Source organism: Podarcis melisellensis (genome assembly GCF_964234715.1).
Source record: "Podarcis melisellensis genome assembly, chromosome: 1".
Lineage (NCBI taxonomy): Eukaryota > Metazoa > Chordata > Lepidosauria > Squamata > Lacertidae > Podarcis > Podarcis melisellensis.
The window spans coordinates 26,459,089-26,482,850 of record NC_138528.1 but is presented as its reverse complement, the minus strand read 5'-3'; the positions used below and the strand labels follow the sequence as shown (position 1 = coordinate 26,482,850).

Sequence of the window (23,762 nt, the reverse complement as noted above, 5' to 3'; positions counted from 1 at the left end):
CTCTTCTGTGGGCAGCATTTAAACAGTCTCATTTCTTCCAAATCCCATGGACCTAGAGTAGAAACTATAAAGAGATCAAAAAATACAGAAATATAGCATTCAGGGAAGTAGAGAATATAGTAAAACATGGTAGGACTAGGCTTTGGAGGGGCCCTGATCTAACTTGGAGGTGCTTAGCTGACATTATGGTTTGATTTTGGGAGGGGTAAATTCATTCTGAACCACCCTTGTTCACCTCATCATTTGACCCCAGCACAGAGTGGTGGTATACTCCTAGTATATACCATCGCTTTCTTGGGTTCACTTTTGTCATATGGACAAGAAAAGGGGCTTCATGAGTAGGAGTGGAGGCTGGGCATTCTCTTTCTGGATTACCAAAAACTGGAAGATTTGACAAATACGGTCTTACAGTGGTAAGTAAATATTTTGACTAAAATTCTACTGAGGGAGTTCCACAGTTGTAGAAAACAAGTCTGTCCTTGCAGTATTGATTCAGCATTCATCAATATAATCAAGAAATCGCCTTATGAACATATGGATCTGCTTTATATGGATTCAGGTCATCTACCCAAGATCCTATAACTACAGTTGTCAAGGACTGAAGTGAAGCTGGAACATTAAGGACACAAAGCCTACAATTGGTACCATAGGCGCTGGCTTCAAGGGAGCTGAGGCTCTTTGGGCCCCCTCAATATATATATATATATATTTAGAGGGGGCCAGATCTCCCATTGTTGAGGCCAAACACGGAGCTGGGCGTGGGGTGATGTCACGATGTCGTGTCAGGACTCCTTAATGTTCTTTGGAGGACAGCGCCTCAGCTTGATACTGATGCAGCAGAACATGAGAAGACCACATATAAGTTTAGCTTGGAGGAACCAGGAAAATCCCTAGATATTGCAGTGCCCTGAACAGGCTACATACTTTGCTTTTTCCTCTAGCCTTATGGTTTTATATAATTTCCATTTGTATCTTTCCCCTCTCTTTAGGCAAAACACTATGCAGTGGGCATATTATGTATTACCAGTAGGTGGACCTGCTGTAGCAAAGAAGAAGGAACCAACTAACTCATTCTTTGAATTTTCCAATGGAAGGAGAAACTTCACGAGTAACCAAAAAGAAAAGCATACCAGGTTTTCTTAGTTCTTGCCACGAACAGCAACATATTGATTTAGATATACTGTGTGCACTCACTTTGTTTACTGTGTGCAGACTTTTAATGTGCTTTACTCTGATCAATGTTAACCGGTTTTGTGTTGATCTTCAGTTACCTCCTCTGCATGTGAGAGCTGCACTCCCTCAACAGACTGTGTTTCTTTGGATGAGTTTAAATGCAGATTTGTTACCAAACATCTGTCAAGGCCACTTGTGTATGCCGTGCATCTTTGAATTAAGTAAGCAGAGGCAGATGTGCAGCTCTTGTGGGCTTTTCTATTTTTCTTAATGAAAAGTAAATTTCCCCTTCTTACTTTAAATAGTAAGGTCAAGACATTCTGGTACCTGTGTGTTCTAGCTGTTTAATTTTCTACACCATTGCTATACTTCTGGAAACTGTCTTGTGCTTGCCAGATGTTTATGGTATTCTTTGAATCAATAGAAGTAAGTACGGTTTCTGTTTCTTAAGTTCACATTTCAGCATTTCCAATATATTTGAAATCTGCCTTTATTTGCATTTCTGTGGGGAAGTTTCTAATAGCTCACAGGCCCCTTAAAATAGGGTTTCAGTTCACCTGCTGATTTGCCCCACACAACAAAGAAACTGTAGGTGACCTTTTACATAGAGCTTCACCTCTCTCTTCATGTTCTGCAAGGAAAAAAAATAGAAAGAAGGTCACAGCATAGTGTAAGAAGCACTTTGATAATGACCACCTGTCCTTTGACCCCCAGTTTTCTTACAAGTAGTCCTGATACAAAGTGAAGCCTCCAGATTGAACTTTGAGGAATGAAGACTAAATTTTGAGACTTGTAACTCCAGCAACAGCGCAGTCCTTTTGTTCAAAAGATGCATGTGAAATCTTCACTTCCATACCTTCACATATGAATCAGACATTATATTTATTAATTCAGGAGAGGGGAAATATTAATTTCACATATACACTCATTTGGTCTGAACTGGTGGTGACTGACCAGGAACAAGATCTTTGGGTTGTAGTAAACAGCATTTGGGACTTTGTGATTTAGAGAAAAAGTCAATAAGAGGTGGCACGATATACATTTATTAAAGTATGTATGACATGGAGAAAGTACATAGAGAACTGTTCTTTCTCCCTCTCTCATAAAAGTAGAACTCGTGGACATTCATCAAAGTTAAACGTTGGAAGAATCAGGACAGATAAAAGGAAATACCTCTTCATGGAGCTTGTAGTTAAACTATGGAACTTGTTCCCACAAAAGAAGATTAAATTAATTCATGGAGGACAAGGCTATCAAGGGCTACTAGGCGTGATGATCATACTCTGTTTCCATGGTCACAGGCAGTATGCTTCTGAATTCCAGTTGCTGGACACTGCAGAAGGGAAGAGTGCTGTTCCGCTTAGGTTCTGCTTGAAGGTTTCCCATACATATCTAGTTGGCCACTGTGAGAACAGGAAGCTGGACTACAGTAGATGGGCCATTGCTCTTCCTTCAAGAGGACAAAGTGGAGCACACTCCAAGAGACATTAGAATGGCAGAATATAATAGAGCAGGATTAAGGGAATTCCCTGATCCTGTATCACCTTGTGATTTTTTATTTATTTCTTTATTTCTTTAGTTATTTTTAAATCATCCTCTCTTTCATTACCATTATCAGGACCTCAAGAGCTGCTTTAAACTAGGGTTTGGGAGGGTATTTTGTTTGCATTTTGATGAGAAACTACATCGTATATGTTAAACGAAACAAAATTATCCTACAAAATTAAATGAATTTTGCAGTGAAGTTCTCCAACAAAACGATGTGTACAAAAATGAATATATTAGTGGATAGTATGCATTAAAATGCACATATTTGTAAAAAAATAACAAACAAAAAGTATTATATTAGAGGAAATAGATTTGCAAAAATGTGTATATTAGTTGGAACTGCATACAAAATTTGGATGCAAGGAGATATTTGCAAATAAAAGGATGAATTATCATGGCACTTACCCATGTGAAAATGCAGAGCTGATCAGTTTGGGAGAGTTAAAATGGTTTCAGGACTGTCTTCCTGTACTGCTTCAGATCTTTAAAAGACATCTGAAGGCAGTCCTGTTTAGGGAAGTTTTTAATATTTAATGCTGTATTGTTTTTAACCCTTAATTGGGAGCCGCCCAGAGTGGCTGGGGAAACTCAGCCAGATGGGCAGGGTATAAATAATAAATTAATAATAATAATTTAAGATGAGGAAAATAAGAAAGTGAAAGGAACAAAAACAAGATTAGATGTTTGTGGGTTGCAGTAGTGGTTCTAGATAAACCTCAGACACACTACAAGTTGGGACTTCAGTCACTACTTATGGAATAATGACTCAGTGGAACTCTAGGTGAGTGAGCTCCTCCTAGCACACCTCACCATGAGATTCAATTTATATGATTCCCAGAGGCAGTGGGCAGGGGAAAGAGAGATCAGGACCTTTCTAAGAGTTCTCATTGGAAAGACAATTCCTGGGGGAACTCACCTGTACCTTCCAACATTCCCTACCCCTCTGCTGTTGTTTAGTCGTTTGGTCGTGTCCGACTTTTCATGACGCCAGGCACTCCTGTCTTCCACTGCATCCCGCAGTTTGGTCAAACTCATGCTGGTAGCTTCGAGAACACTATCCAACCATCTCATCCTCTGTCGGCCCTTTCTCCTTGTGCCCTCCATCTTTCCCAACATCAGGGTCTTTTTCAGGGAGTCTTCTCTTCTCATGAGGTGGCCAAAGTACTGGAGTCTCAGCTCCAGGATCTGTCCTTCCAGTGAGCACTCATGGCTGATTTCCTTAAGAATGGATAGGTTTGATCTTCTTGCAGTCCATGGGACTCTCAAGAGTCTCCTCCAGCACCATAATTCAAAAGCATCAATTATTCGGCGATCAGCCTTCTTTATGGTTCAGCTCTCATTTCCATACATCACTACTGGGAAGACCATAGCTTTAACTGTATGGACCTTTGTTGGCAAGGTGATGTCTCTACACCTCTACTTTCTAGTCCCTACACCTCTACTTTCCCCAAACAGCTTGGCAAAGCCATAGACATAGAGAGCAAATGTACTTAATGATGGTGACAGTGATGGGGAAGACTGCAGTTGTGAGAAGCATTGAAAGGACACAAGATGGCACTTCAGAATCTATATATATTCATAGTTCTTCAACTTAAAATCATCATCTGAGGTGACTTGTAGGCATGAGGTCAGGAAATTATTTCCATTAAAATGGAACCAAAGAGTTCAGGTCCTCATTTTCATTTTGCTGCGTACGAACACTTTCCTGTGTTTATTTAATTACAATCACATGTGATTGGGAAGGGAGCACAGTCTCCTGTAGGAAGCTGTCAATGAGATGGATGAAATTAGATGGCAGGCCAGGCACAGTGGTGCATTGATAGCTAAGACAATAGCTTGCATATTTTTAAAATTGTATCAAGGCATACCTATTATTTAGCACTCCGCATTACTGTCACTGTCACAGCGGCTGACATTATTCAAACAAAGCATTGTTTCAATCCATCAGTCTCTCCTTCGCTGTCAAAGATGCAAATTATGATTCACGTTGCAAACTCATAATCAGGGGGAAAGGTACATTTCAGGGATGGCTAAACGCTACAGGATATAAAGCCTTTGTAAATTTGCCTACCAATGCCTGATCTATGCTGTCAGCTGTCATATGACTGGCTTAGCCTTTGGCTGCACTGCTGAAAGGAAGGCCTGGAATCAAGTGATAACATCTTTTTTTCTGGATGAGACCATTTCAGACTTGAAGTGAGGTGGCTATACTATAGTTAATGCCATGCACCTATTATGTGTTTTAAATTCTGGTATTTTGCGGGTTGCCATTCATACGACTCATTCAGCTGCCACTTAGAGGCCACTGTGTTGAACTTAAAAGCGCATCCCATGCTGCTTTCATGAGACTATATGATGATCCAGCCTATGCCTTTTATTTTCCCTGGCCAAAGCAAAATAGCTTAACTGCAAGCAATCCTGATTGATCTCTTCAACATGAACAAGTGTTAAAATAATTCGAGAAGTCACTGTGAATGGCAGCAAAATGAATTACATTACTGATACGTTTTTCAATGGCTCGCAGGCTGGCCTGCCTCAAGTCCCACCCACAATCATCTGTGGATCAATGAAATGTGTTATTTATGCTCACTCAGTGCTTTCACTTGTCAGTGATGATCTCTTGTTGTGCACCTTGGAGGGGAGATAAAACGGACACAATGTGGCACTCAATTAGGCATGCATGCCAGCCAAAAGGCACTGGTAGATAGCGTTTGTCGGCCACATTGCTTTTAGCTATAGATAGAGGCCTTGCATCAAAGCTGTTTACTGTACGCTTGCTTTTTTAAGAGAAGCCTTTGTGATAATCCCAGAAGTATTAACTAAATACAGCAAGGAGAGAAACTCCAGTCTTCTTCCTTTCTCAAATCTCCACATTTTTCACTCTTACATTATAGCAGATTCCATTACCCATGCCGCCTTTCAGCTTTAAAGTTAGTGGAATGTAACTGTCATGCTAAATCCACAGAACAGGCAAAATAGGTATGATGCCCAACCTCTGTTGAGCTGACGTTTGAGGGGTTACAAATACCTCATGTTATGTCCGCTTCATGTTATGTTATTTCAGGTTATGTCCCGCAGCAACCCAGAAGTACTGGGAAGGGTTACTTCCAGGTTTCGCTGCTCGCGCATGCACAGAAGCGCAAAATGACGTCATGTGCATGTGCAGAAGCGGCGAATCACAACCTGCGCTTGCGCAGATGCGCCGCTGTGGGTTGCTTTCTTTTCATGTTGTGAACGGGCCTCCGGAACGGATCCCATTCACAACCAGAGGTACCACTGTATGTGTTTCAGGAAACTCCTTTGAGTAAAGGCAATTGAATCTGCCCAGATAGGTTACCTGTATTTTGAGCATCTCAGCCAAATAGTAAAAGCATGTTTAGTTAAGCCTCTCCTCCTTCCAGAGGGGAGGAGTTGTGAGCGGGAGCTGTTTCTGCATTTTGCAGGGGGCGTTCCGGCCCCTGCTTGGCCATCCCTGCTGCTGCGCCACACCCCCGGGCAGCCAACCAATTGAGGGGAATCACAACACTTAGTTTGTTACTGATGTCTTGTGGTTTCCATGGCCTGAGAGATCATGATCTCCTAAATCATGTGTCACAGAGGGAGAGACAGAAATCGATGGGTGGGTGGAAAAGGAAAATACAAACATTTTTTTTTTTAAAAGTAGAATTTAAGGAAATAATTGGCATGCATTTTTCTATCTTTCTGTATTTTAATGTTCTTACTAGGTAGAAACTGCAACCAGAGGAGTATGGAACCAGAGGAGTATGGGATCCAGCATGGAAACGAGGAAGCAGGAAAAGAATTGCAACTAATTACAAAGGTATTTTTTGAGGGCTTACCAAAGGCATCTGGTTAGCAATTGTGAGAAAAGGCTGCTGAGCTAGCTGGGCCTTTGGCCTGATCCAGAAGAGCTCTTCTTGCATTTGGAATGTAATTGGCTGGATCTATCACCAATCTGTAGAGTCACTTTCACATGTGTTCACTGGCTTCACTCACCATAAACCTGTTCTGTCCTATTTCCGCATTAATCTGCAAATGCCTAAATCCATTCAAAAAGCCATATTTAAACAGAGCCCCTCCCTCCATCCTGAAAATGATAACTCACGCAAGATATGTACTTGCTGCTGGTCTTTTTCAGAGGCAGAAGTATGAACACTCACTGCTAAGTGCTCCTGGGCGCCTCCTTGACATTAAGGATTCTGCAGGCATCCTCTTTCTGTTTTTGCATCTGTGCAATTACACTCTAAAGCTTGTACCCTCACAGGCCTCAGGGGCTTTTGCTTCTATCACTCTAGATTCACTTCAAAGGGAGCCCACAGTTTCTTTTGTTCAGGGCTTTCTTTCTTCTAGGAGTTTACAATCAATTAGTCAGAGTCTTCCAGCCTCCTATACAATACAGTGGTACCTCAGGTTACATACGCTTCAGGTTACATATGCTTCAGGTTACAGACTCCGCTAACCCAGAAATAGTGCTTCAGGTTAAGAACTTTGCTTCGGGATGAGAACAGAAATCGGGCTCCGGCGGGGCGGTGGCAGCAGGAGGCCCCATTATTGTAGGGGTGCTTCAGGTTAAGAACAGTTTCAGGTTAAGAACAGACTTCCGGAACGGATTAAGTACTTAACCCGAGGTACCACTGTAACAGGAACATTTTTCTCATTCAAACCATGAGAGGTATAAGAAGGAAGGTCTATATACCTAACATAACTAATGAAGGCAGAAGTCCATTTATGCCAACCTGGTTCCTAACCTGGTTTTGGACTAGGATTCTCATCAGCCTCAGCCAGCACAGCTGACAAAGGCTAAGGTACAGCAATGGTGGCCATCTGCAATCTTTCACCACCACCACCATTCAGTATTTTTTCCTCTCATTCATCCCAAGATATACAGAATACACCTTTGCTAGAGGTTTTTAAAGAGAGGCTGGATGGCCACCTGTCAATACTTCCATCAGATCCTGCACCAAGAGAGGGGTTTGACTAGATGACATCCAATATTCCCTTTGACTCTAAAGTTTTGTTATTCTGACAACATGGGAGGAGATGCAGCTAGTATAGTGTCAATTTACTGTATTTTCCCATCTATAAGACACCCACCCCCATGTATAAGACTATTTGGGGGACTTCGATTTTAGACAATGGGGATCAGCGCTATTCATGTATAAGACGCCCCCAAATTTTTGACATTATTTTTAGGGAAAAAAACTAGTCTTATACAGTGGTACCTTGGGTTAAGTACTTAATTCGTTCCGGGGGTCCATTCTTAACCTGAAACTGTTCTTAACCTGAAACACCACTTTAGTTAATGGGGCCTCCTGCTGCCGCCGCGCCACCGGAGCCCGATTTCTGTTCTTATCCTGAAGCAAAGTTCTTAACCTGAAGCACTATTTCTGGGTTAGCGGAGTGTATAACTTGAAGCATATGTAACCTGAAGCGTATGTAACCTGAGGTACCACTGTACATGGAAAAATATGGTATTTGACTGGCATTTGAAACTTGGCTGGTCAGTTCTGTTTTCTTTTTCTAGCTAAGAGTCCTTAGAGTATTGTATAGGATTGCATGTGTTAATTTCAAGGTGCATATAAGGATTCAGTACATAAATGTGTGAGCTTGTATTACTTTTAAGACCCCGTTCCTGGTTTTACAAAATAGACACTTCAGTTTTATTTGAACCACAGGTACTCTTGCTAAACTGGAAATCTGAGTGGTGTGTCTCCACCCCTTGCTTTTTGTTGTCTTTTTATGGTATTGCTAAATGTGAGTTCCCATGTTACTGACATGACCAACAAACCAAGATATAATCACTCAGTATGCTTTTTGCTAGGGTTATAGCATCTGTCGGAGCGTCTATCTTCGCGTAAGCGGATTGCTATCCTTTGAATGTCAGTATGTGATTCATTTTGTCATTCCTCCTTTGCTAATGTAAACCATTAGATGCAGTAAATGTTATTTCAGATCAATTTGTGCAACCATATTATTATTAGGCTTCGGGTTAGTGGAGTAATATAATTTATTACATTTTCGAGGTCACTTCCATTCTCTGTCTGTTGCAATGTTGGTAGGATTTTTCACACGCCAGATGCTTTATAATCTCCATTACACTTTCCCATTTCTCATTGCATCATCTTCCTTCTTGATGATAGCAGAGTGGTGTCCAGCCAGGCTTATAATATTGGCTCAGTATCCTCTGCAAATATTGCAAACACTTTAATGTGCAGGTGCTCATAGGGTGATAAGGTGAGAGACATTATAGCCCTGCAAGCACAGCCAGCTTTTAAAGTTCTATTTAATCTGCTACAAACGAAAGGGATTTTCACACATGACACTCGGTGTGTTTTTCCCACATCTGTGGGAAAAACAGAATTTATACTAAATGTGTGGTTGCCACTGAAAATGCCAGCTCCACTATCCCCAGACTCAGCTACATTGGCAAAGAAAAGGCACTTTATATACATTGTTTATGCATTCTAACACTGTGACACCAGATGGCGCTGTGGAATTCTGTTTTTTGCTAACCCGATTTTTCATACAAAGTTTGCAACACATTTAACTGAAATGCTTCTTTTATGTGTCTAGATCCAGCCCCCGTTTCACACTGAAATTTATGCATATCATGACCCCTTGCATCCTGATGTTTCCTCATCTCCACCAGCTTTGCAACATCAGTAATTGGGTAAGCTGCTTCAAGAGCTTGTTTTCAGGCTAGTCAGACAGGATATTAATGGATGCATGCCTTAATATATAAATGAATGAATGGCAGCTAAGCATGGGAGTCTCTCTCTTAGAAATAGTTGCTTTAGTTTAAAAATATGAAGGTTACTTTAAACATTAGAAACCTAGGAAGCAGTCTATGTTATACCATTTAAACTGACTTTAAAGTGACTAATGTGGGGGAGGGAGACAGTGCTCCTGAAAGTAGGAATCTATCAATTGATGAAGATGATCATCCAAATGCCATAGACCAAATGGAGCAAACAGCACGCAGACCTAGTGGTGGGAGGAAAAATCCTTAAATAAGAGACACGGGGGAATGATTAATGGACTTCAATGTCTGTACACTAATGCGCAAAGCATGGGAAATAAACAAGATGAGCTTGAGCTCTTGGTACAGCAAACTAAATATGACATAATAGGCATCACTGAAACCTGGTGGGATAAGTCTCATGATTGGAATGTAATAATGGAGGGATACAATCTATTTCAGAGAAACAGACCAGACAAGAAAGGAGGAGGAGTGGCGTTATATGTCAGGGATGTGTATACCTGTGAAGAGATCCAAGATTTAGAACCTCAAAGCCAAAGTGAGAGCAATTGGGTCAAAATTAAGGGAGAGAAGAATAACAGTGACCTCATTGTGGGAGTTTACTATAGATCCCCAAGCCAAACGGAGGACATAGATAATGCCTTCCTGGAACAGATGGCCAAGCATGCAAAAGGAAGGGATATAGTAGTAATGGGGGACTTCAATTACCCAGATATTTGTTGGATGTCAAACTCAGCCAAGAGCATAAGGTCAAACAGATTCCTCACTGGCCTTGCAGACAACTTCATTGTCCAGAAAGTGGGAGAAGCAACAAGAGGAACAGCCATTTTAGATCTGGTCCTAACCAATGTTGATGACCTGGTTAGTGGGGTAGAAGTGGAAGGATCATTAGGCGCGAGTGATCATGCTCTTCTGAAGTTTACTATACAGCGGAAAGGAGCAGCCAAGCATACTAGGGCTCAATTTCTTGACTTTAAGAAAGCCAACTTCATAAAACTTAGGGAAGTGCTGGGTGAGATCCCATGGACAGTAATACTAAAAGGAAAGAGAGTTCATGATGGCTGGGAGTTTGTTAAGAGGGAGATAGTAAAAGCACAACTTCAGGCAATACCAATGAGACGGAAACATGGAAGGTGCCTAAAGAAGCCAGGGTGGCTATCTAAAGAACTTTTAACTGAGTTAAGATTAAAAAAGGATGTGTACAAAAAATGGAGAAGGGGGGAACCACCAAAGAGGAATTCAAACAAATAGCCAGCACGTGTAGACACAAAGTCAGAAAAGCTAAAGCACAGAATGAACTCAGGCTTGCTAGAGAGGTTAAAAGCAACAAAAAAGGCTTTTATGGGTATGTTCGTAGCAAAAGGAAGAACAAAGAAACAGTAGGGTCACTCAGAGGAGAAGATGGTGAAATGCAAACAGGGGACACAGAAAGGGCTGAACTCCTCAATGCCTTCTTTGCCTCAGTCTTCTCCGATAAAGAAAACAATGCCCGACCTGAAGAATTTGGAGCAAATGATTCAGCAGAGGAAACAAAGCCCAGAATAACTAAGGAGATAGTACAAGAATACTTGGCTAGTCTAGATGTATTCAAGTCTCCAGGGCCAGATGAACTGCATCCAAGAGTATTAAAAGAACTGGCAGATGTGATCTCAGAACCACTGCCAGTCATCTTTGAGAATTCCTGGAGAACAGGCGAAGTCCCGGCAGACTGGAGGAGGGCAAATGTTGTCCCTATTTTCACACTGGGCCAAAACAAACAAGATGAATTTTAACAGGGAGAAATGTAAAGTATTGCACTTGGGCAAAAAAAATGAGAGGCACAAATACAAGATGGGTGACAGCTGGCTTGAGAGCAGTACATGTGAAAAGGATCTAGGAGTCTTGGTTGACCACAAACTTGACATGAGCCAACAGTGTGACGCGGCAGCTAAAAAAGCCAATGCATTTCTGGGCTGCATCAATAGGAGTATAGCATCTAGATCAAGGGAAGTAATAGTGCCACTGTATTCTGCTCTGGTCAGACCTCACTTGGAGTACTGTGTCCAGTTCTGGGCACCACAGTTCAAGAAGGACACTGACAAACTGGAACGTGTCCAGAGGAGGGCAACCAAAATGGTCAAAGGCCTGGAAACGATGCCTTATGAGGAACGGCTAAGGGAGCTGGGCATGTTTAGCCTGGAGAAGAGGAGGTTAAGGGGTGATATGATAGCCATGTTCAAATATATAAAAGGATGTCACATAGAGGAGGGAGAAAGGTTGTTTTCTGCTGCTCCAGAGAAGCGGACACGGAGCAATGGATCCAAACTACAAGAAGATTCCACCTAAACATTAGGAAGAACTTCCTGACAGTAAGAGCTGTCAGGAATTTGACAGTGGAATTTGCTGCCAAGGAGAGTGGTGGAGTCTCCTTCTTTGGAGGTCTTTAAGCAGAGGCTTGACGACCATATGTCAGGAGTGCTCTGATGGTGTTTTCTGCTTGGCAGGGGGTTGGACTCGATGGGCCTTGTGGTCTCTTCCAACAATTCTATGATTCTATGATTGGCCCATCAGACTCATTCTTGTCTGCACTGATTGCTGGGAGCTTTCCAGAATTTCAAGGCTCTTTCCCAGTCATATGTGGAGATACTGAGGAATAATCCTAGGACCTTTTGTAAGTAAAGCATGTACTAGCTCTACCACTGACCTGTGGCCCTTAGAGATATATCTAGGCTTGCCATACCTGAAATGTTCTGGTTTTTGGGTGTAAAAATGGCATTGGGGGGAATTTTGCCGAATTGGCTGGCAAAATGTTAGTGAAAACCTGGATGTATGGCAACGCAATGGAAAAAGAAGCGGAAACAGCTCCAAAAGCTTAAAATAGAGACCCAGCACAGCATCAGGCTAAGTACAATATCGGGATCTTTAGAGTGTGTGCCTTAGAGCCCAGTAGATCTTATCTTTGTTTGCTTATTGGAATCATTGTTCCTTAGCAGTGCTGTGGGATGGAGATTCCCATTAGCAAACAAAGTTCCTTCTTTGTGACAAGATCCTTGTGGCTTGGCTCCTGCTCCTGTTCAGGAAAGGAAGCAAACCATTTTGCAGTAAAGGGCTTTATGCATTTGGAAACAAAGGTGCAGACGATCCTGATGACTGGGCTGCTGCCAGTTCAAATTTTAATTGCTGGTTTTACATATATTGCGATGTATTTTAAGTATTGTTTTTAACCATTTTGCTTTTTTTTTCTATGACTGATGTTTTTAAATGTTGCAAGCTGCCTTGAATTTCAACTTGGCAGGATATAAATATATTACATTATAAATAAAGTAATATGAGAGGCAGTTGGGTGGAATCCATATGCATTATGAAATATACTGGGAGTCGAGAGTGGATTTAATGCTCTTTACTCAGCTCATAGTGGTGAGGAGGAATGGAATGGATCCTATTCAACTCAGTACATAACACATTATTTTAAGTTTCTTGGTGGATAAACACTATACAGATCTAGCAATTAAAGTTTAGTAAGTTTGTTACAGGGCCAAGTTCAAGGTGTTACTTCTGGGTATATAAAGCCCGTAACAGAACAGTTATATATTCTCCAGAAATCTTTAATGGTTTAGTTAAGCATGTTATCATTGAGTAAATTTTCACTTAATTAGACACATCAAATTTAGATTCCCCCCCCCAACATTTCCCCAGATTATTATAAGCTCCAGCCTCATTTCAGACATCATGGTATATCGAGACATCGCAGTGTTTAGCTGGCGATGTATCATGATATTAAAAACTAGATATTGCCCAGCCCTAGCTGCAACCTTTCCTTGCAGGCATCAGTCAAACCCCATGATAATTTTGATGCTCCATTTCTGAACCTTTTCCAACTGTGCCCCCCAACATTAAAACTCTCTCTGTGTGTTAAAAATAAACTCTCTCTCTCTCTCTTCTGTTTGGCAGAAGATTGTAGCAGTCAATCCTATTGTATAAACCTGGATGAAGCTAAACAGGATTTTAATTTCAGATGTCGTGTGTGTTTGTGTGTGTGCGTGTGTGTGTGTGTGTGTGTACAGAATCCTGTGTTCTCTTCCACTAACCCCCCCCCCCAAGTGTGTACTTGAGGCAAAGGAAATGAAGAGTCATCTTCCTCATCCCAAGGACATGGAAAGCGTAGCCTATCAAATTGAGTATCAATAATTAAGGCCTTTGATGCTTTGAATCATTTAGATAATAAGATTGCTTTGAAGTAAATAAATAACAAATTAGAATTTGTGGCAGTCACAGGTGTTTGGCAAGGCCGGCTCATAATCAAAGGGAAAATGAATGCATTTTAACTCTGTGTAATTAGAAAAAGAAATGAAGTTTATATGCAAATCGTACAGCACTTTAGTAAGAGATAACCGGTCAGATGACTTTTTTTTTTGTTAATTTAAAATTTCATTCGAGGGGAGAATTTGCAAACTATCCATTTCCAATGCAATTTGACTACAGCTGGTTGAGCTGTCTTAGGTACCCTGGGAGAGAGATTCAGACATTGCTGGTAGGATGCCAAGCTTGTTATGGCACAGAAAAGACAACATATGCATTTTAAAACTCATCTCTCTTTCCTCCTCTCCCAGGCTGGTAGCAAACAGGCATCCCTGAAGGTTAGAGACATTGCTTGATGCCAGGAATTATAGCAAAGATCTAGTGCAAAACAAATTGGCAACAAGGAAAAAACATAGACAATGCAATTTATCTAGAGAGCCAGTTTGCAGTGTAATGGCTAGAGGAGTTAGATTAGGACCTTAGCTGACCAGGGTTCAAATCCCTGCTCAGCCATGAAGCTCAATGAGTAGGTCAGTCACTGTTTCTCACCATAACTTACCCCACAGGTTTGTTCTGAGGATAAAATGAAGAAGGGGAAACAATGTACTCCCTGAGCTCCTTGGAGGAAATTCAACAATAAAAATTACAATATGCGTGATTATTTATTTTACCTATAAAAAATATTTATACATGGCCATTTGTACAAAATCTCAAGGCAGTGTACAACAAAAGAGACAAAACACTGTTAAAAACAATACAGAATTATCATAAAAATGGGTCGCTCATCTTTAAAGCTTAAAGCACTGAATTGGCCTGTTGACACAGACATTCTGCAAGAGACACCTGAAGGTTAGAACTGAGGATGTCTGCCATATCTCTGCTGGAAGAGCATTTTATACCCTAAGACTAGCGGCACTAAATACCCAACATCCACTTGAGGTCCATCATGTCTCTTGTGACAACCAACAGTGCTCTTTCATGGGATGTCAGTGATCAAGCTAGGATAGAAAGCCTCAGGTAGTCCTGAAGGTATCCTGCACTCAAGTTGTTCAGGGCTTTGTATATCAGCACAATAAAGTATCACCTGACACAGTAGTCTATGGGCAGCCAGTGCAGAAATGCTCCATAGTTAAATGGAAGCAGGCTTCTAAAGGCATACTCCTAGCAGAACAAGAGCTCAGTGTGCAAAAAGGGTGCGGCATATGCGATTCTTAGCCTCATTTAGCTCTCAGGGCTACATGAAAGTCACATTGTATTGAAAACCGGGGATATACCTAATCAACTCTTAGGATAATGCACTGTGTTCCCTCTTCTCCCTTCAAGAAATGATTAGTGCTGTTGTTAATTGTCTAGTTGGGCCTATGTATGTGTTGCTGGGCATTCATACACCTGGGTGGGAATGAGATTATTGGGATCGTGGCAAGAAATCATGGAACACAAATAGCTTATTTGGGGTCAGTGCCATCACTGTGCTCTCAGAGGACCATAGGTCCCTGGTACAAATTTGCATAAAATCTACATATGCTGCATATATAGATTCTTCTGGGAAATTTAAATGGTGGCGTCTCAGCAGTAGTGCACTTTTGCAGTGACTCCAGAAGCCCTAGAAATATTTTTTGAAATGTTTTAAAAGTGGGGGGGGGCAGGAGATCTGGGATCTACCTCTAAAGACCGGGGGCTCGGATTGCTTGGACAACCCCCTAACCACCCCCCTGCTTTAAATCCATGTTGCTTATTAGCTGTGGGAGCAATTTAAAAGCACAAATCAAGTAGATCAACATGCTCTGTCATGTTCATCTGCCTGGCAACAAATCCACAAATCCACTGGAAAGCATGGGATGAATGAATGATGTGTAAGCAGCCCACAAACAGATCAGAGCCAGCGCAGTGGTTAAAATGTTGGACTCAAACCCGGGAGACCAGGGTTCTAGTCCCCATGCAGCTGTAAAGCTCACTGGCTGACCTTGGGCTTGTTGCTGTCTCTTAGCCTAACATACTTCATAGGGTTGTTGTGGGGGTGATATATGGGGAGGTGGAGAACCATGGGCACCACCTTGAGCTCATTGGAGGAAAGATGATGATGATGATGATGATGATGATGATGATGATTTTATATGTTTATTTGCTTGTTTGCCACCCATCTGACAGAGTTGCCCCAGCCACTCGGGACGGCTTCCAGCAAATGAAACACATTAAGCACAATAAAACATCAAACACCAAAAACTTCCCTATGATAAGTTATAAATGTAATAAATACTGTCTAAAATAAATGCTCACTGCAGCATATCTACTCCACCAACAAATCAGAATGAATGTAGAACAAAAGACAACAACAACAACCAGATTATAGTTTAACCTCCACAAAAGCTTTTTGCAAGCAAGTCTGGTTTAATGCTCAATAAACCAGCACTTTAGAGGGGCCCTATGACTTTCACTGAAAAGTACTTAGTAGAAAAGCTTAGGGCTTTGTTTTTCTCGGGTCCCTTACCCGCTTTCTGTAGTAGCCAGCCCCTATTGTTTTCCTCATTCCCCGTGTGTAGAGTGATGCATCACCATCGTGAACCATTCAGCTGCATGTGGCTCCTCTGATTTGTGCTGTTAACTGTTTTCCACAGCTATATTTCCCTCACCTCTGCTGATTTTCATGCTGGCCAGTCACCTTGCCTAGGCAAAAAGAGAAAGACAGCGAGTGAGAAATGCAGTGTATGTACTGAGCTGTAATCTTTTGCTTAATTAATGCATGCATATTTCATAGGCAGGACACTTAGGTGATTATTTATATCGCAATAGGGGGTGGGATATCCAGAAAGACCTAGGTATTTTTCCTTCTAAATTCCACTTTGAATATTCATTGCTACTTTAAATCCTCTTTGTTGAATTTTAAATTGTCCATGGCATTATTCCAGGGGTGAAAATCCTTTTTACAAAACTTGGTTGTTAGCTTGTACAAAATTCCTAAAGGCATCCAGGAACTCTTTTAGGGCATTGCACTTCTAGAGATGGGTATGTCCTCTGTCTAATTGGGAATGTGTCCATTTTTATTGAAGTTAATCTGGAAAATATCTACTGGACAGCTGAGATTAATTTACTATAAAATCTGATCGATTCCAAAGGGACCCCTAGGGACCAGCAGAGCCAGTACTCAACCACCAGTTGACTTTGGGCCATTGTGCTGCATCTCTCAGCCTAACCTACATAACAGGATTGTTTGTGGGTGGAATGGGTGCAAAAGAACCATGTGCACTGCTCTGGCTTCAATGTAGGAACTGGGTGCATAGGAGGTAAAAATGGAATGAATGAAGGGGGCACCACCTTAGCTAGTGTTTGCCTCTTCCCAATAAAATATGGTGTTTGTGTGCCAGGACGATAGGGGTCCCTTACATACTGTGAAGTTCTCACAATTAATATTATTGTAGATATTAATATTGCACAGCTTGAAGTGACTGGGTGCCTAAAAACAGACACCTTTTGGAATACAAACTGTCTAGGCCCATTAGATTGATTCAAAACCTTACTTGCAGAACTTTCTCCAAAACAGAACAAAAACCAGCAAAAGATAATAATAGTTCCATACAATATATTGTGCAAGTCCACCACAGGTTCTTCTTCTCATAAATAAAAGATAATTCCTAGAAGCAGAGGTCTCTCTCTTCCTGCAGCCTCCATTTTGCCTGAGGCTGTGTGTTCCTGGAGAACTTCAGTACATCCTTATTTCTACAGAACCTGAGAACAAAGACTCAGCCACCACCCTTCCAAGATGGAAAATTTGCAATTCAGTAGTCTCCCATGTGATCTAAGGTTAATCACGCATGTGTTGGCAGAGAATAACAACAGTTAATTATCAACTCAGAGTTTAGAGTCCTATTCTTTGTTTCAGTATAGCCCAATGGAAAAACCCCACGTCAAAACCTGCAGTAATACACATAGGCATTCTCCATTTCATTGTGAATTAAAGAATTATACTTAACAAACAATACATCCAGTTTGGCCCTTTCATGTGCCACCTACTCCTGTGTTCACAGGTTCACAGGTTAATCCTTGGGATGACCTGATGAAACCAATAAAACCAGAAAGACAATATGCCCATTAATATATGAAAAGCTGTTAGGCAAGGGTATGTCTAGGTTAGACCCAGGTGCGTAGCCTCTGTCCAAGAGGGACCTATAAAAATGGCCAGCATCATTCATCTTGCTGCAATTGGCATGATTTTTCTGTTTTCTTGTCCAGTCCCTTCACCCAAGGGATATGGTGTCCTCTCCTAAGAAGTAGGGAATTCTTTAGAGTGCATTTCATTACTTAGCCAAAGGTCACAGGTGACTTTGCAGGGAAACATCATTAAAGTGGTGTAGATGAATTCAGATAGTTTGCAGATAAGCTTGACTCCCCCGTTCCCTGTCAAAATGGGCTGCATAGAATGCAGCGCCATGGCTACCTTTGCGTGCCTTCCCCAGGTCTGCTGAGGAGAAATGAATCTGGAGTGAAACTGCTTGATCAGCCCTGACTTTGAATTCATTGCCCAAATTACTCGTACGGCATCTTGAGATGAGAGATGGCGTCATTTAAAAATAGCAGGCCAGCTGAGAGAAGGGAGGGAACAGTCTTGGTGGCTGATGCAGGCTTATAGGTGCTGGGGAGAGAAATGTCGTGCACCCTTGACAGAGCTGGAGAGTGTAGGTGGAAGATAGAAAAGAACATGCTGATCGGAAACAATTAAGGTTAAAGGAAACTTATTAAAGAAGAGGAAGGGAGGGTAATTCTAAATAATGAATTTCATTAATTAAAGCAATGTGCTTGGCTTGCTCCATCCGCTGAATATTCTATCACCGCCCTTAATTTATCCACATTGTGCATGAACAGGTGCACTGACTAGCAGAGTACTTTCCTGTACCTCAGTTTCCCATTCATGTGGAATGGAGGCTGCTGTCCTATCTAGTGCAGAGCCAAAAAGAATTCTTCCATGTTTATCCTCTTGACCTTCAATTCACAAGAAAAGAAATTGCATTTGAAAACTGTCAAAGGGGGAGAGGCGGTGTTGGTGAAAGGCTCATGGGTTGAATGTGGGATTTTTGTTGTTGCGTTTAACAAACTTTTGGCAAAACAAAACAAAATTTTTCCTTCCAGTAGCACCTTAAAGACCAGCTAAGTTAGTTCTTGGTATGAGCTTTCGTGTGCATGCACACTTCTTCAGATACACTGAAACAGAAGTTTCCAGACCCTTCTATATAGTGAGAAGGTGGGGAGGGGTATTACTCAGAAGGGTGGTGGGAATGGGTGATTGGCAGATAGCTGTGATGAGCCTGTTGACGACTCTTAACGACTGCAATAGGTCTTACAGGTAAAAGCAAGGGGTGAGAAAGTGAAAAATGGCTTTGTCATGTATAATGAGATAAGAATCCAAGGTCTTTGTCAGAAATTGACAGAGAGTTCCAGGAATGGAAATGAGTCAAGCAAATGTGGCCAAGTGTTCATTCATATCATTGTTTCTGCATGTGTTTTAAGTTTGCCAGTGATACATAATTAACAGTGCTCTTTATCATTTCTCCTCCATCCCTAATGTCGAAAGAGGAAGGTAAGCTCAAGGTGAAGGCAGATTCCAAAATATGTTGTCCTGCAACTCAAAGAATTATGAACAGCTCCTGATGCTTGAAGGCAGCCTCAATACTGTTAAATCTCTCCATATACAGCAAGTCTTCTTTGTATATAGGTATTTTTAATATAAAAAATAAATGCTAGAATGGGAAATAATATATCTCCAGTGGCTATGCAAATGTAAATGACTATATATCAATGCTATAATTATTGTGACCAAGCTTCAGTGCAGGAACGAAACCACAAGAAAGCTTCATTGAGTCAGTGGTTTCCGACAAAGATTTGTTTTCATCCAAATTGTGATGTAGTGTTGGGTAAACAAGCTTTTAGAAAACCTGCGACCAGCTGAAATGTTTCCATGACATTTTAAAATATCCAAATGAAACAGATTGTTAAGCAAACAAAAGAATTCCCTTGCTGCATCTGAAATGCAAATATTATGCATCATGGAAACGGGTACGGCAGGAAATAGGTGGAAGTGGTTTTCTTCCTAATCAGTTTCTCATCAATTTCTGTAGATAAATAGGATACGAAAACCAACCACTCTGAATGAACAGGGCATAATAAGGAATATGGAGCTTCCCCCCCAATATTTTTCCATGATTACATCTAAAACTCTTTCTCTCTCTCTCTCTTGTCTCATCACCATTAAGGGAAATTTCACACTGAGAAATAAAATAACCTGAAAAGTTTGCGATGTTGTTGTTGTTAATATTATGATTATTACAATGTGACCATCCTCTCAGCAATTGCTTGGCACTAAAATTAAAAATAGCAGATGTCCTACCTACAAGCTTATAATATAAAGCAGTTCAGCTTCAACAATAAGGACCTACTTACAAGCTCTGTAACTGAAATCCACACCAGAGAATAACTCGGGCCATTATGAAAAAGGACTTAATAGTGATTCTAGGCCCTCTCCTATCATATTCTGCCCTGGATCTAGTCCCCAAAAGGCCTGGTTATCCCCAAACCTCCTTGACCTCAGTTGTTACTACGAGGGCCAACTGGTCTTGAATAATGTCCTGCTGGTTCCCCATGTACTGCATGGTGTGAATGATTAAAGAGTATATTAATAAGCAGTGCCTTCAAAAAAATAAACAATAACAGGAAGATGAGACAGTTTTTTTAAAATGAAAGAAATGCAAAAACTTTGAAAAGTAAAGCCAAAGATCGATCTGTTATAAAGTTTTCTGACCATCTTCTTCACAAGGTTTATGTTTTTTTTGTCAATGAGGCGCCAGCCTTGGCTTGTGTCAGCATCATACAATGAGAAATTCAGCAGTCAGTTTATGCTGAAAGATAAACGATCTCTAAACTGATGTGATTTCAACAAGAGAAAGCAGTGCAAATTATGAAATGTCGTGATTTTGAGTACATTTTTGGAAAAAGAGCCATGCAGCTTTTGGTGCCTGGATATGAGTTGATGTTTATCTCCCTCTTGGATTGATGGAGCAAGTGCCATGAATCCATAATGGAACCTTGTGAGATGTCAAATATATATATAAATAATGGGAGATCAACCTTTTCAATACTTATCTCATGGGATTTTAATCAATCAATTTGTCACTGTAGTCTGATCTGTGTCAGGAGGTAGATTTCCAAGCAGGGGCTTTCTTCCAATGCAAGAAAACATTTTGCAAACTGCTGCTCCTTGTGTTACTGCTACTGCTGTGGCAAAAGAATTTCTCCAGCCTTCTACTGACAATTATCCATCAATTGGTGAGAAATTTCATTGGAAACTATGAAAGGGGAGAGAGAGAAAATCATGGGTGGGGTGCATAGCTTTAGTTGCACATATCTAAGTTTTGTCATGGCCGAGGATGTTTGTGAGTGTCCTTTCTTTCAATCTACATGTCATCTCACCAGTGGTCTGTGCTTTGCGGCCTCCCTGGGTGTCCATGCTTCAGTTAAAGCTCATGGGGAAGATATCATAAGGTAACTTCTCTCATTCAGTAAACATGGGCAGCCTGGGAGACTGCAGAAGACTTTGTGTGTGTGTGTGTGGGGGGGGGGGAATACTGGAAAGAAAAAGGACATACCCTACCATCAGCCATCGCACAATGATAAGGTTAGCTCAAAAATCTCAGACCCACAGAAATATGGAAGAATTCCTACAGGCTCTAAGAATGAGGCAGAAGAATGGAAGTTTCTTCCGCAGTGGAATTTTCTTTTCTTCTTCCTCTTCTTCTTTGAGAAAACAGAGGGCAGATTTTGGCACAGCAGTAGTTACTGCTAGAAGGTGATAAAAGCTGTCAAACCCAGACTGATGGGTGCAGGCGGAGGGAACTGCAAAGACTTAGGAGGCAAACTACTTTCCTGGCTAATACTGAATAATAGGGCGTCACTGACATTGGGAGCAGCCAGCTAAAGAATAGGGGCTAGCAATTTTGTGCCACTACACTTGAAAACAAAGAAGCCAAGTGCCCTGTTTAATCTCTTTCCTCTTTGAAAACTTTGAAGTATTCTATGCGGTTCTTGTAATCTCCTCAGCCAGCAGGAATTCAAATGCCTTTAATTCGGTAACCTTTTACTCTCCGTCTTCTAATTATATTTCCACCTCTGTTTATCAGCTCTACGCATCCCCTGATGTACACAGATCCTTTAGGAGGCTGCAAAAGGACCTTTCAAGAAAAGAAAAGAGGATGCTTTAAGTCTTCTTCAAGAGCTTTCCCTGTCTTTGCTTATTTGGCAAGCCATTCATTCTAGCTTGCTTGTTCATTGTTATCTACAAAAATAAGGTTTTGAGGACAAAACAGGGGAGGTTCTTCTCTTTACTTTGCACTCAGACACATGAAAACGAGCTTCTTTATGTGGACCTCCAGAGGTATGATAGACCCTTCTGCATGGTGCTGTCTAGTGGGCTGTGATGAATGTTGGACCCACATGGCCAGGACCGATTGCACAAGGCTTCCACACTTGCATGTCATCTCAGGGAAAGGCTAACAATCTGATGAGAAAGGAAGGCAATGATTGGATCACTCCCCAAGGGTATGGAATTCATATACATACCACAACTATATGTGATTGTGCTATGTGGAAATGCAGTGGTGCACATGCCAATGTGAACCTAAATGGAGAGAGATTGGCCACTTGGGAGGCCTTGAGCATAGCTAAATTTTTGTAAAGTGGTACCTTGGTTCTCAGGGGATGCAGGTGGTGCTGTGGATTAAACCACAGAGCCTAGGACTTGCCAATCAGAAGGTCAGCAGTTTGAATCCCCGCAACGGGGTGAGCTCCCATTACTCAGTCCCTGCTCCTGCCAACCTAGCAGTTCAAAAGCACGTCAAAGTGCAAGTAGATAAATAGGTACCGCTCCAGTGGGAAGGTAAATGGCGTTTCCGTGTGCTGCTCTTGTTTGCCAGAAGTGGCTTAGTCATGCTGGCCACATGACCCGGAAGCTGTACGCCGAATCCCTATGCCAATAAAGCGAGATGAGCACCGCAACCCCACAGTCGGTCATGACTGGACCTAATGGTCAGAGGTCCCTTTATCTTTACTTTACCTTGGTTCTCAAATGCCTTGGTACTCAAACAACTTGGAACCCAAACACTGCAAACCCAGAATAAGTGTTCTAGTTTGTGAACATTTTTCGGAAGTCGAACATGCTCTGTTTTGAGTGTCGCACTTCCATTTTGAGTGCCACACTTCTGTTTTTAGTGTTACACTGATGTCTGTCTGTTTCTGCTATTTATTTTGCATTTTTGTTTTTGCGGCTTTTTTGTTTTGTTTTTGTGACTGTGTGGAACCCAGTTCAGCTACTGATTGATTGTGTGACTGCAGTACATTGTTTATTGCTTTCATTTTATGGATCAATGGTCTTGTTGGAGAGTAAAATTCATGTTAAATTGCTGTTTCAGGGGTTGTTTTAAAAGTCTGGAATGGATTAATCTATTTTGCATTATTTCTATGGGAAAGCGCACCTTGGTTTTTGAACACTTTGCTTTTGGAACGGACCTCCGGAACAAATTAAGTTTGAGAACCAAGTTACCACTTTATCTTAACACCGTTTATACAGGTTGCAAAGCTCAGCTTTCTTTGATGTAGAATTTGGGTCACTTGCTGCAGAATGTTTCACATCCTTAAAACAATAACAACAGCAACAAACAACAACAACAGTCAGAACATTGGTCCCTATAGCTCACTTTTTTTCTACATGCATGGCGGTGACTCACTAGGATTTAAGGCAGCAGTATTGCCCATCCCTTCCTGGTGATGCTAAGGACTGGAAAAAAGATGGGGCTTGGTTTAATCTACCTGGGACTACAAATCCTAGGTATTAGCAAATCCACATTGCTGAAACAGATTTGTGTGCAGGAGTGGTGGATAATTTCTATCTGTTATCATTTTAATGAAAAGCTGCTTAATTTGCACATTTCAAAACAATACGCAAACCAAAACACAATTATCATTG

The 23,762-nt window shown here is 41.3% G+C and overlaps 1 long non-coding RNA gene across 3 annotated transcripts in view; it reads right to left on the bottom strand.

Annotated features, from left to right (window-relative positions):
- Positions 1-8,710: 8,710 nt before the first annotated feature.
- Positions 8,711-23,762, bottom strand: part of LOC309372761 — a 92,590-nt gene continuing 77,538 nt past the window's right edge. Inside the window, exons 2-4 of one of the 3 annotated variants that reach the window (XR_014169667.1) lie at positions 16,248-16,423; positions 14,319-14,377; positions 8,711-8,905 (exon numbers count right to left, since the gene is read on the bottom strand). This is a non-coding gene — a long non-coding RNA (uncharacterized lncRNA). Of the gene's footprint in view, positions 8,906-14,318; positions 14,378-15,867; positions 16,424-23,762 lie in introns of those variants that run through there. The other 2 variants (XR_014169668.1, XR_014169669.1) reach the window with 2 other exon arrangements.